Source organism: Lathyrus oleraceus, chromosome 3 (assembly GCF_024323335.1).
Source record: "Lathyrus oleraceus cultivar Zhongwan6 chromosome 3, CAAS_Psat_ZW6_1.0, whole genome shotgun sequence".
In the NCBI taxonomy this organism is placed as follows: domain Eukaryota; kingdom Viridiplantae; phylum Streptophyta; class Magnoliopsida; order Fabales; family Fabaceae; genus Lathyrus; species Lathyrus oleraceus.
Genome location: NC_066581.1, coordinates 20822336 through 20834528, shown reverse-complemented (window position 1 = coordinate 20834528; position 12193 = coordinate 20822336).

The following is a 12193-nucleotide window of genomic DNA, read 5'->3' as shown; positions in this document are numbered from 1 at the left end:
TGACTGTGATGCGTCTTGATAGGCCAGCTCATATGTTTGCTGTCGAAGAAGCCAAAGATGAAAAAACGTGGTACTTTGATATCAAATGTTTCCTTCAAAGTCAGATTTACCCGCCTGGGGCATCTTTGAAAGATAAGAAGACTTTGAGAAGATTAGTCGACAATTTCTACCTGAATGGTGATGTGTTTTACAAGAGGAACTTCGATATAGTTCTGCTTAGATGCGTGGATAGATACAAAGCAGACTTATTGATGACTGAAGTCCATGAAGGTTCCTTTGGTACTCATTCCAATGGACATGCGATGGCAAAGAAGATGTTGCGAGCAGGTTACTATTGGCTGGCAATGGAATCTGACTGTTTCAAGTTTATGAAGAAATGCCATAAGTGTCAAATCTATGCAGATAAGATTAATGTTCCTCCAATACTATTGAACTTCATTTCCTCTCCATGGCCCTTCTCCATGTGGGGAATCAATATGATTGGCATGACTGAGCCCAAAGCGTCGAATGTATATCGTTTCATTTTGGTGGCAATTGACCACTTCACAAAGTGGGTTGAAGTGGCGTCATATGCAAATGTAACCAAGCAAGTTGTTGTAAGGTTTATCAAAAATCAGATTATATGTTGTTATGGTGTGCCAAGTAAGATCATTACTGATAATGGATCGAACTTGAATGGGGTTGTTGAAGCTGCAAATAAGAACATTAAGAAGATCATTCAAAAGATGGTTATGACGTATAATGATTGGCATGAGATGCTCCCATTTGCCTTGTGTCGCACCTCGAAAAAATGGGGATACGACTTCAAAGCGAAGCGCAATCGCACGCTCGCAATGATTGACTGAACAGAGTCGCCACCGAACTTTATTTATTCCTAAGAAGGAAAGGGGAAATATCGATAAAACCCAAGACAAAGAAAGGATAAGATATGGTCATCGCAACCAATATCAGGGTTCGGGAGTCGATTACGTGAGGGGAAGGTATTAGCACCCCTCACGTCCGTTGTACTCAACGGGAACCATTAGGTCAGTTGTGTGCGTTAGTGTTAGATTGAAATGTTAGGCTTTTCAGTTATTAGGTGGGAAAGAAAGAATAGAAGAGAGAAGAAATGTTTTTGGATTTTTTGACGAAGGACTAAACCTAAGTTTTTTATTAATGGGCCTGACAAGATTTACAAATCCTGCTCCTACGTATCTCAAAAGAGAAATCAAGGCTTACGTAGTTCTGGGTAGAAAAATGTTTGTTTGTTGGTCGATTTTAGCGAAAGCTATACTGTATTAACCGACATAAACATTGTTTTACCCAAAACAGATGAGGAGTGGACGCATACCACACATCGAACGGATTTATAAATCTACATTCGGAAAAGCATCATTTATCTCTACTCAACAATTGTGGCCGAAACATTGTTTTGTATCACTTAAGACAAGATACCTTTCGTTTATGAAAAAGGTTTTTGATTAATCGCACGGAGGCGAGAAAAAAGTTTGATTGGTTGGGTGTATTTTGAGTGATGGCGAGAACTTGGATGAGCGAGATATACATCTCGAATCCTAGCCTCAGGAGTGCATGGTATACACCATGTTCCATTTCCATCTTTATTGAAAAAGGTTAAGATAGGAATTAAGTATTTTGGAATTTGATTGAGAAAGGGTTTGACGAAACCGCATTGACAATTTTAGACGATGGCGAGAGTTAAGATTGGCGAGGCCTACGTCTCGAATCTTAACCTCAGGAGTGCATGGTATACACCATGTTCCATTTCCACCTTTATTGAAAAAGTGTTAAATAAGATTTAGGTATCTTAGATTTGATTGAGAAAGGGTTTGACGAAACCACATTGACAATTTTAGACGATGGCGAGAATTAAGATTGGCGAGGCATACGTCTCGAATCTTAACCTCAGGAGTGCATGGTATACACCATGTTCCATTTCCACCTTTATTGAGAAAGTATTAAATAATAATTAGGTATTTTGGTTTTTATTGTGAAAATGACTTGACCTAGATCAAGTATTGATGGGCGTTTGAGAAAGATTTGACTGAGTGTTTGAAGAAACAAAGTGGGTAAGTTGGATGATGGCGAGAGCTAGGATTGGCGAGATATACATCTCGAATCTTAGTCTCAGGAGTGCGCGGTATACACCACGTTCCATTTCCATCTTTATTGAAAAAAAAGTCTTGGATATGAATTAATATTTTTTTTGAGTTTTATTATAAAACATGGCTTGACGTTGGATCAAGCATTTGATGAAATTTTGAAAGAAATGGGATGGAATAGGAGAGAGAAATGAGTTGATTTGTTTATTGAGAAAATGCTCGACGTTGAATCGAGTCATATTTTTGTATTTTTTTTTTGAAATTGTTGATTTTATTCTTGTGTTAGTAGCTAACTATACAGCCAAACAAGTAAAGAAATAAAATAGTACAGGATTATTACACATTGGGGGAGTGGGGTACATTTGTCAAATGGGGATTAAAACAATCATGAAATGATTAAATCAGACCCAAATAAATAATGCATGAGTGTAAGTGCAAGAGGACCGGCTCATTGTAAGAAAGCCCAAGAGTAAGCTATGTGAGGTTGACGGCGATGCTTAAAAAGCAATCGACTTACAAGGGTGTGAAAAAAGGGGCTCGATATTAAATCGAGAAAATATGATTTTTATAAGTTAAAAAAATGGTTTCGAATGCATGATGCAATTAAAAAACAAATCATATTATTAAACAACAATAAATAAATAAAAAGAAATAAATATGAATAATAAAGCCTAAATATAATAAAAGAAAGAAAAACTACACCTAGGAGTATTGAACACCATGTTCCATTTCCACCTTTATTGAGAAAGTATTAAATAATAATTAGGTATTTTGGTTTTTATTGTGAAAATGACTTGACCTAGATCAAGTATTGATGGGCGTTTGAGAAAGATTTGACTGAGTGTTTGAAGAAACAAAGTGGGTAAGTTGGATGATGGCGAGAGCTAGGATTGGCGAGATATACATCTCGAATCTTAGTCTCAGGAGTGCGCGGTATACACCACGTTCCATTTCCATCTTTATTGAAAAAAAAGTCTTGGATATGAATTAATATTTTTTTTGAGTTTTATTATAAAACATGGCTTGACGTTGGATCAAGCATTTGATGAAATTTTGAAAGAAATGGGATGGAATAGGAGAGAGAAATGAGTTGATTTGTTTATTGAGAAAATGCTCGACGTTGAATCGAGTCATATTTTTGTATTTTTTTTTTGAAATTGTTGATTTTATTCTTGTGTTAGTAGCTAACTATACAGCCAAACAAGTAAAGAAATAAAATAGTACAGGATTATTACACATTGGGGGAGTGGGGTACATTTGTCAAATGGGGATTAAAACAATCATGAAATGATTAAATCAGACCCAAATAAATAATGCATGAGTGTAAGTGCAAGAGGACCGGCTCATTGTAAGAAAGCCCAAGAGTAAGCTATGTGAGGTTGACGGCGATGCTTAAAAAGCAATCGACTTACAAGGGTGTGAAAAAAGGGGCTCGATATTAAATCGAGAAAATATGATTTTTATAAGTTAAAAAAATGGTTTCGAATGCATGATGCAATTAAAAAACAAATCATATTATTAAACAACAATAAATAAATAAAAAGAAATAAATATGAATAATAAAGCCTAAATATAATAAAAGAAAGAAAAACTACACCTAGGAGTATTGAACACCATGTTCCATTTCCACCTTTATTGAGAAAGTATTAAATAATAATTAGGTATTTTGGTTTTTATTGTGAAAATGACTTGACCTAGATCAAGTATTGATGGGCGTTTGAGAAAGATTTGACTGAGTGTTTGAAGAAACAAAGTGGGTAAGTTGGATGATGGCGAGAGCTAGGATTGGCGAGATATACATCTCGAATCTTAGTCTCAGGAGTGCGCGGTATACACCACGTTCCATTTCCATCTTTATTGAAAAAAAAGTCTTGGATATGAATTAATATTTTTTTTGAGTTTTATTATAAAACATGGCTTGACGTTGGATCAAGCATTTGATGAAATTTTGAAAGAAATGGGATGGAATAGGAGAGAGAAATGAGTTGATTTGTTTATTGAGAAAATGCTCGACGTTGAATCGAGTCATATTTTTGTATTTTTTTTTTGAAATTGTTGATTTTATTCTTGTGTTAGTAGCTAACTATACAGCCAAACAAGTAAAGAAATAAAATAGTACAGGATTATTACACATTGGGGGAGTGGGGTACATTTGTCAAATGGGGATTAAAACAATCATGAAATGATTAAATCAGACCCAAATAAATAATGCATGAGTGTAAGTGCAAGAGGACCGACTCATTGTAAGAAAGCCCAAGAGTAAGCTATGTGAGGTTGACGGCGATGCTTAAAAAGCAATCGACTTACAAGGGTGTGAAAAAAGGGGCTCGATATTAAATCGAGAAAATATGATTTTTATAAGTTAAAAAAATGGTTTCGAATGCATGATGCAATTAAAAAACAAATCATATTATTAAACAACAATAAATAAATAAAAAGAAATAAATATGAATAATAAAGCCTAAATATAATAAAAGAAAGAAAAACTACACCTAGGAGTATTGAACCCACTACCCTAAAGATCTAGAAGTCACTCCTCTCCACCAGGCCACTTACCAACTAATTGTTATTTTAATACTAATTTAAATATATAAACTAAAATAAATTAAAAAGGATTAAAATAAAAAACTAAATAGAAAGAGGACTGTTAGTCTACTAGTAATCAAACCCAGCCGCATGGCTGTTGGGTTTACCAAGAGGAATAGATTGGAAACCTAAAACATTTATTAACTAACTAATTAAAAGAATCTTTTTTCATAATGTTTTTCTCTTTAAAACTAATTATTCTATTTAATAAAAAAATGAAAAAAGAAAATAAAGAAAGAAAAACAAAAACGGATCTGTCTCTCTCACAAAGCTCGCTCTTCTCTCTCTCGCGATGCTCTCCACCTCAAACTCCCGTCTTCCTCACGAAATCTCTCGCGCCCCCAATCATCTCAAACCTTCGCACTCACCTCTCTCCCAATCGCTTCCAATCGCGTCTCTCTCAGACTCTCAAAATCTCATCATTTTTCTCCCTCGCCCAAACAACGTGAAAAATTGGAAGAAAAGCTCACCTTTGGCGAAACGACGGAGACGATGGCTCAAACTCGCTCCTTCCCTCTCCCAAGCAGGTTTTTGATTTTTTAGATTTAGGTTTTTTTAAGTTTTCGCTGCTTTTCCTCCTTTCCGCCTCCGATTGATTACTTTCTGCTCTCACTCCTTTCTTTTTTTTATCCTTGCAAATTAGGGTTTCGGTTGGTGTATAAAGGCTCAAAAGAGAAAGCCTTCAGAAGTGCTTTTCATGCTCAGAAGCACGTTTGTCCTCTTCGATGCTATTCTTGGAACGGTAATCTGAGCCTGTATACTTTCGTCTTTGTTTTTGTCTTAATGCCCAAATTGGGAATTTTTGAAATTTGACTCTTTGCTGATGGTTATGTTTTCACTGCAGTGAATATTTGGAGTAAAAGCTTCTTCGATCAATCTCCTCTGCTGATAGCTCTTTCTTTCCAATTAATTGGTAATCCTGAAATTGGGCTTGTTCCAACGGTTTTGCCTTGCCCTTTGTTGTTTGTTGCAGGTTGCGGACATCATACCGTATAGTTCACCCGAGGCTGCGGTTGAGGAATGGAGTGTGAGGACTAATGTTGGATATATGCGACCTTCAAAATGATATCTGGCTCTGTCATTCGTTTCGAGGGCAACACTTCAACTTCACTGCCTTTCGACCTGCAATCAATACTTTGAAAGAAGTGGAGGCATTCTTGACGCAAAATCCAACTGAGCTTGTTACCATCATGGCTATATTCACACGTAAGCTCTACTTCCCGAGACTTAATTAGAATTTCTGTTACATCTTTGGTTGCTTTTGACAGCACAGGCCTAACAGGGACACCAGGAGTAAAATCACACTTCTTTGGAAGTTCCCACACACCATGCGAAAAGACTGAACTCCAGGAGGCTAATAGAGTTTGCTCGGCGTATCCAAATCCGCAATTTCGACTGCAGCCAACGGATTATGCATAGAGGCTCACACTCAAATGCAACAACAAGAAGTGACTTCATGTGATTCTTTTAATTTCTTTTTGCAGGTTATGGTTGGGTAACTTGATGAGTTCATTCAGCTTCTTTGATTGCAATTCTAATCTGTTGAGTGAATATGCATTCCAAGGGATATATATTTAATCAACAAGTTCTGTGTGGCAAATTGCATCCATCATACACAGTTGGAGCTCTCCATATAACAGTGATAACAAAATACTGTGTAGTACGTACAAACCACTGAAAACAATAGGAATTTAAGGGAGGCAGGTAAGTACAGCAGAACCACTTATGAACAACATGATGCAGCACTAGATCCTTCGGCGGGTCTATCAACAAGAACCAACCCTGCTGGATTTTGAGCCAGCTGAGCCCTTAGTAATCTCTTGGCAAATTCATAAAACACTTCATTAACGTGGGCTGCAGATTTGGCGGGAATTCGGCGTTACTGTCCCGAGGAAAGTTCCGTCGGAATAAAAGAGTAATCGCCTTTGACTGCTATGAGTTTGGGTTATGCAGGTCTAATTGTGTACTGTTTTATGTCGTTCATGACCTTCTTTTTTGTGTTGTAACAGGAACAGCATTTTCTTTGTTTCAGGTACATGCTGGACTTCTTATGCGTTTTTGTGGCACCCGGTTGAGCATTACGTGTTGTTTGTAAAAGCTGCATTTCACCCCTTTTAATTTCAACCATTGGTTCCCTCTGTTATGGATGTACATGAATTTGATCTTATGATGGTGTTGGTTTAGGCATTGTGTCGCTGTTTAGGTTTTTTCTTGCAGGCTTCCTGTGTTCAGCCCCAAAATCAAAGGGTGTCGCAAGCTTTCTGCTATCATTGTAAGCCGGATGAGCAGTTGCTATCAGTGCAGAATGACTTGCAATTAGGCTCTGCGGAAGGTTAGATAGCAGCTTATTATTTTGGACTTATCATATGCGGTTCTGTTGCAGCCGACGGTGACTCAACCATTCTGTAACATCCTAGCAGGTTTTGGAGCTAAGTGTACAACCTCCGGCATTATGCACTTTATTGCGAAGAAATTGTTTGCTGTACTTATTGTGGATGAGTGAGCTTGAGAGAAAATCGCCATTTGATGCAACCAACTGCCAGTAGTGCAAAATATTCTCCTAGTGCTCAGAATTGCATCCTTGACAAATTGAGCAGCATCGGTCTCAGATGCCAATGCATTTCACTCTTCTGCCTAAAATTCTTTAGGATATCCTGTGGCTCATAAGGAGACAATTTTGTAGCCTCCTGTGACACAAACTCTTCTTTTTCCTTATGCCCTTATCACACTTTTCTTGCAAAATATTTTTCACACCTTATTGTTATATTGATTACTCCTGTATGAATGAATGGCCCTATAAACGTACTGTCTGAACTTATTAATGGCGGGTCATGTAGGGACGTGAGGTCCATACAACTTTTGCTCTTTATTCAAGCAATGTTTATTCCTGATGTGTCTTTTAAAGGATGAAGCAAGTTTGTGTAAGGATTTCAAAATTCAAATACTGTCATGATCACATGTAACCTATTATACACAACTTTGAATTATGATGACCTCTATTCTTTTGTTTCAAAAAAAACCAACAAAACCAATTAAAATCGAATCAATCTATAATTGGTTAAAATTACTTTGATGTCAACTCTAACATTCATTTGGAAATTAAAGTCAATTAGAGTGCGAATCATTAGTAAAAATAAACAGATAAGATTAAATTGACAATTGGAATTAAACTTAATTTGAAATTAAAATCAAATTAAAAAAGAATAGAGTCAAAATATTAAAATCCATTTTATACTGACGAATGTATGCAAATGAAAAAATGGAAAAATTTCGGGATCAAAATCGGGGTATGACAGTTGCCCCTATTTAAGTATCTTCAACTAGAGAATATGAAGCAGTACACTCTTCATATGATCATAGTGGGAGATGATTAAATACTAAGAAGACCCGGATTTTGATCCTGAATCCCTACGACATGATGTGATATGATATGATATGATATGCATGACATGATATGCGTGGATACATGATTCTTTTTTTTTTAATTTTGTCTGCTAGGGATATGATGGACCCTTAACAGGAGATGCTACTAGACAGACCAAACTGTGGGGAATGCTGATGATCCACAGGGAGACAGACAAATGGTAAGAAACAACTTGCTGGGGAAACCAATCCTGCTGGAGAGTCAAACACACACTAGGGAGTAATCTAAGTGGAATTTGATAAGCAGCCTTCGGAGTACAAGAGATTTAGGGAGTAAGTTCACACATGATTTACCGAACCCGAATAAAGGAAAAGATGCTACAACAGGTTCATACATGACCTGACAACGCTGGGGAATAATCAAGGAGAAAACTCTTCAGAACAGGTTCATGTATGACCTGACACCGGAATAAGGGTTCAACAACAGGTTCATACATGACCTGAATAGGATTGAACAAAGAATCTTCAGAGCAGGTTCAAGTATGACCGGACCCCGGAATAAAAGCTCAATAACAGGTTCATACATGACCTGAATAGGATTGAACAAAGAATCTTCAGAGTAGGTTCAAGCATGACCGGACCCCGGAATAAAAAGGTTCAATGACAGGTTCATACATGACCTGAATAGGATTGAACAAAGAAATCTTCAGAGTAGGTTCAAGCATGACCGGACCCCGGAATAAAAAGGTTCAATAACAGGTTCATACATGACCTGAATAGGATTGAACAAAGAATCTTCAGAGTAGGTTCAAGCATGACCGGACCCCGGAATAAAAAGGTTCAATGACAGGTTCATACATGACCTGAATAGGATTGAACTAAGAATCTTCAGAGTAGGTTCAAGCATGACCGGACCCCGGAATAAAAAGGTTCAATGACAGGTTCATACATGACCTGAATAGGATTGAACAAAGAATCTTCAGAGTAGGTTCAAGCATGACCGGACCCCGGAATAAAAAGGTTCAATGACAGGTTCAAACATGACCTGAATAGGATTGAACAAAGAATCTTCAGAGTAGGTTCAAGTATGACCGGACCCCGGAATAAAAAGGTTCAATGACAGGTTCATACATGACCTGAATAGGATTGAACAAAGAATCTTCAGAGCAGGTTCAAGGATGACCTGACTCCGGAATAACAACAATTGGACTTTGAAATGAGTTCCAGTAACAACTGAGCTTGGAATAATGCCTAACAACAACTGATTTTTAGGAGACACCAATGAGCCTTGAAACAATTCCAGGGAATGACATAGGGGTTCTGGAATTTCGTCAGAATAAAAGTGACATGTCTGGGAATTCATCAGAGAGTAACAGAAACAAATTCTGGAAATGCATCAGAATTACAAGTGATATTCCGGAAATACAACAGAATGCAGACACATTTGGTAATATATCAAGGAAATTCTGGAAATACATCAGAATATAGACACATCAGAGAACACCTCAGATAGATGGTGAAACATCTGGAAATACATCAGACAAGTTGTGGAAATTCATCAATAAACCAAGGAGTAATCCGGAAATTCATCGGATAATCCAAAAAGAAAATGAACCTAAATGGAAAATTTTCTAATAGGTGCCGACTGGGTTGGATTTGAAAATGACTACAAAAACCGGATGATGGTTTAAGGGCACCAAAGACAAACTGGAATTAGAGGTCAAAGGATATAGGATCAACAACAAGACCTGGGTCAATGCAAAATGAGCACGAAGTACATTTCGGCCATGCATGATTTGTATTCTTTTATGCATGATATATGAATGATCATGCTATGAGAATGCTGACACCTGAGTGGACTGGGAGTTGGTAAAGGCTTTTTATGGAAGCTCATGATTCCTCAACACCGAGAACTCAACCAAATATTTTATGATAGATGTTGTCAAAGGAGGATTCTATCCAGTTTGATAGCCACAGCTTAGCCAATGGATCCTTTTGGAGGATTAATGAATCGTGCTAGCATAATTTTCGGGCACTCGTCTTGAACTCAATAGTTGTTGACGTATGGCAGAATTCGTTTGAGCAGTTTGAAAGCACAAAGAAGGAGGTTCTGCCCCAGTTTGTGGCTCACCTTGCCCCAGTTTTGTTGGGTCTTTGGAAATGTTCACCTTGAAAAGGGGTTTGGAAACAACTTTCCATGAGACTATCTCGAGATGGCTTGCCCCAAGTGTTTGAAACTTGCAATGGTCTGAACTTGACTAACCAAATGTTGGAATGGTAGACTCTTGATTGATTGTCCTTTGGATAGCTGGACTCATTGAGCTCCGAGGTGGCTTGCCCCGGACTAAGTCTTGAAGCAAATTACTCTTGGCTAACTGAACCATGGAGTGATTGGACTTACTGAACTCTGAGGTGGCTTGCCCCAGTCTGGTTCTTGAAACAGATTACTCTTGGCTAGATGATCCTTAGGGTGATTAGCTCGAATTAACGGATGCTCAAAGTGATTTTCCCCTGACTAAACTTCTTTCACTCCATCAAGTTCCTCAACTGTATTTGGCATTTCTTTGATGCTAAGTGTTGACTTGCAAATAAGATTGTTCATTCAAAAATGGTAATTTTAATGCAGTGTTTATGCAAAAATTTGAAATCAAAGTTTATTGATATGAACGGGTGAAATACAGTGAACGGGTCAATGATAAGAATACAATGGTGATCAAGTCATTCACAGTATGCAAGTTGGTGCTATCAAATGATTAACAAAAATCGTTTGGAGTCAAGTTAACACAAACTTGTTATAGTATGCTTTCAAGATAAACCCTGCCTCAATTAGGTCTTTTAAGGGTTGTAACGTGGTCTGGTTCACGGTTTTTTTTTGAAACAAAAGGATATAAGGCTCAAAATTTATTTTTACCCACCCCTTCTTCTTGATGATCTCCAGTTCCTACGTTCAGTTAATTCGATACACGCATCCGACTTCCAAGATGGTTCGAAGGTGTGATGAGGGTTCAAGACGAATTTTTCTTGAAATGGCAGTCACCTTGTTTTGTTTTTGTCGAGGATTTTGGTGACCTCTTTTGATTGATTTTCTTTATCCCTAATTTTGCCTGGACCGCTTCTTTGAAGCTTTTGGTCCATCGGGATGCCCTAACTTTTGCCTAAGTCATTTTGTGGTATTTGACTTAGCGGGCCTTTTTTATTCTTTAAAGGTATTGACTGCCACGTTATTGGTGGATAAGGATCAACCAACACTAATTTTAGCTTTTCTTAACTTCTTCGACACTTCAACATGTGCGCGAAGGATAACATGTGGTTGAACCTAATTGGAGGGTGTACATATGGACGATTTTTTTTGAAAGATCGAATGCACGATCAAACTATCTGAACATAACTACCCTGCCCCAGGTTAAGATTAAGGGTTTTAGATCCAAAATAAACGCCAACTTCTAGGCTCAAAGTGGTTGACTAGGGATTAACTCCTTATCTCTTCAGTGTTTGGGGATTTGAAACAATGCCTTACATCATCGACAAGGTTTACTCAAAAGCATACCACAACAATTTCAGGTGTTTCGTTTTCATCATCCTCCTTCCAATCTTTGTTAACACAACGGTTTGATAAACAAAAGTGAATGAGAGCAGTATTTTTGTTTTTGTTTTTTAACATAAATGAAAAACGAGTGAATACGAATGGATTAATTCAAAAGATGCATAAACATTTCATTAATCTTACCAATTCAAAGAAAACAACAATGCTTAAAAGCAATTAACAGTCAACATGCAAGGAAACTACAAAAGAAATGCTGAAACAGCCAAATGATTGCCAGCTTTGGGGAATGACTTCTTCAAACTTGAAGGTTGGGATCAACAAGCTTTTTGACATTGGCATGATGATCTTCAAATTCTTTTCCTTCAATCTCATCGTTGAACGGAACCTTCTTGAATCCACTACTCACTTCTCCTTTTCTTTCATTGGTATAGGTCGTGACATTGGAAATCCAAGGCGGTATCTCAATGCTCTTACCAGGAAACAATGATAGCTCGTTAGCCACATCCCTGACATCTTCCTTGTGGAACAAAACCTTGAGGGTTTTCAAGGGTCCTTTCCCTTTCTCATTACCTGACCCAAAAATCAAGGTATATGTACTTGA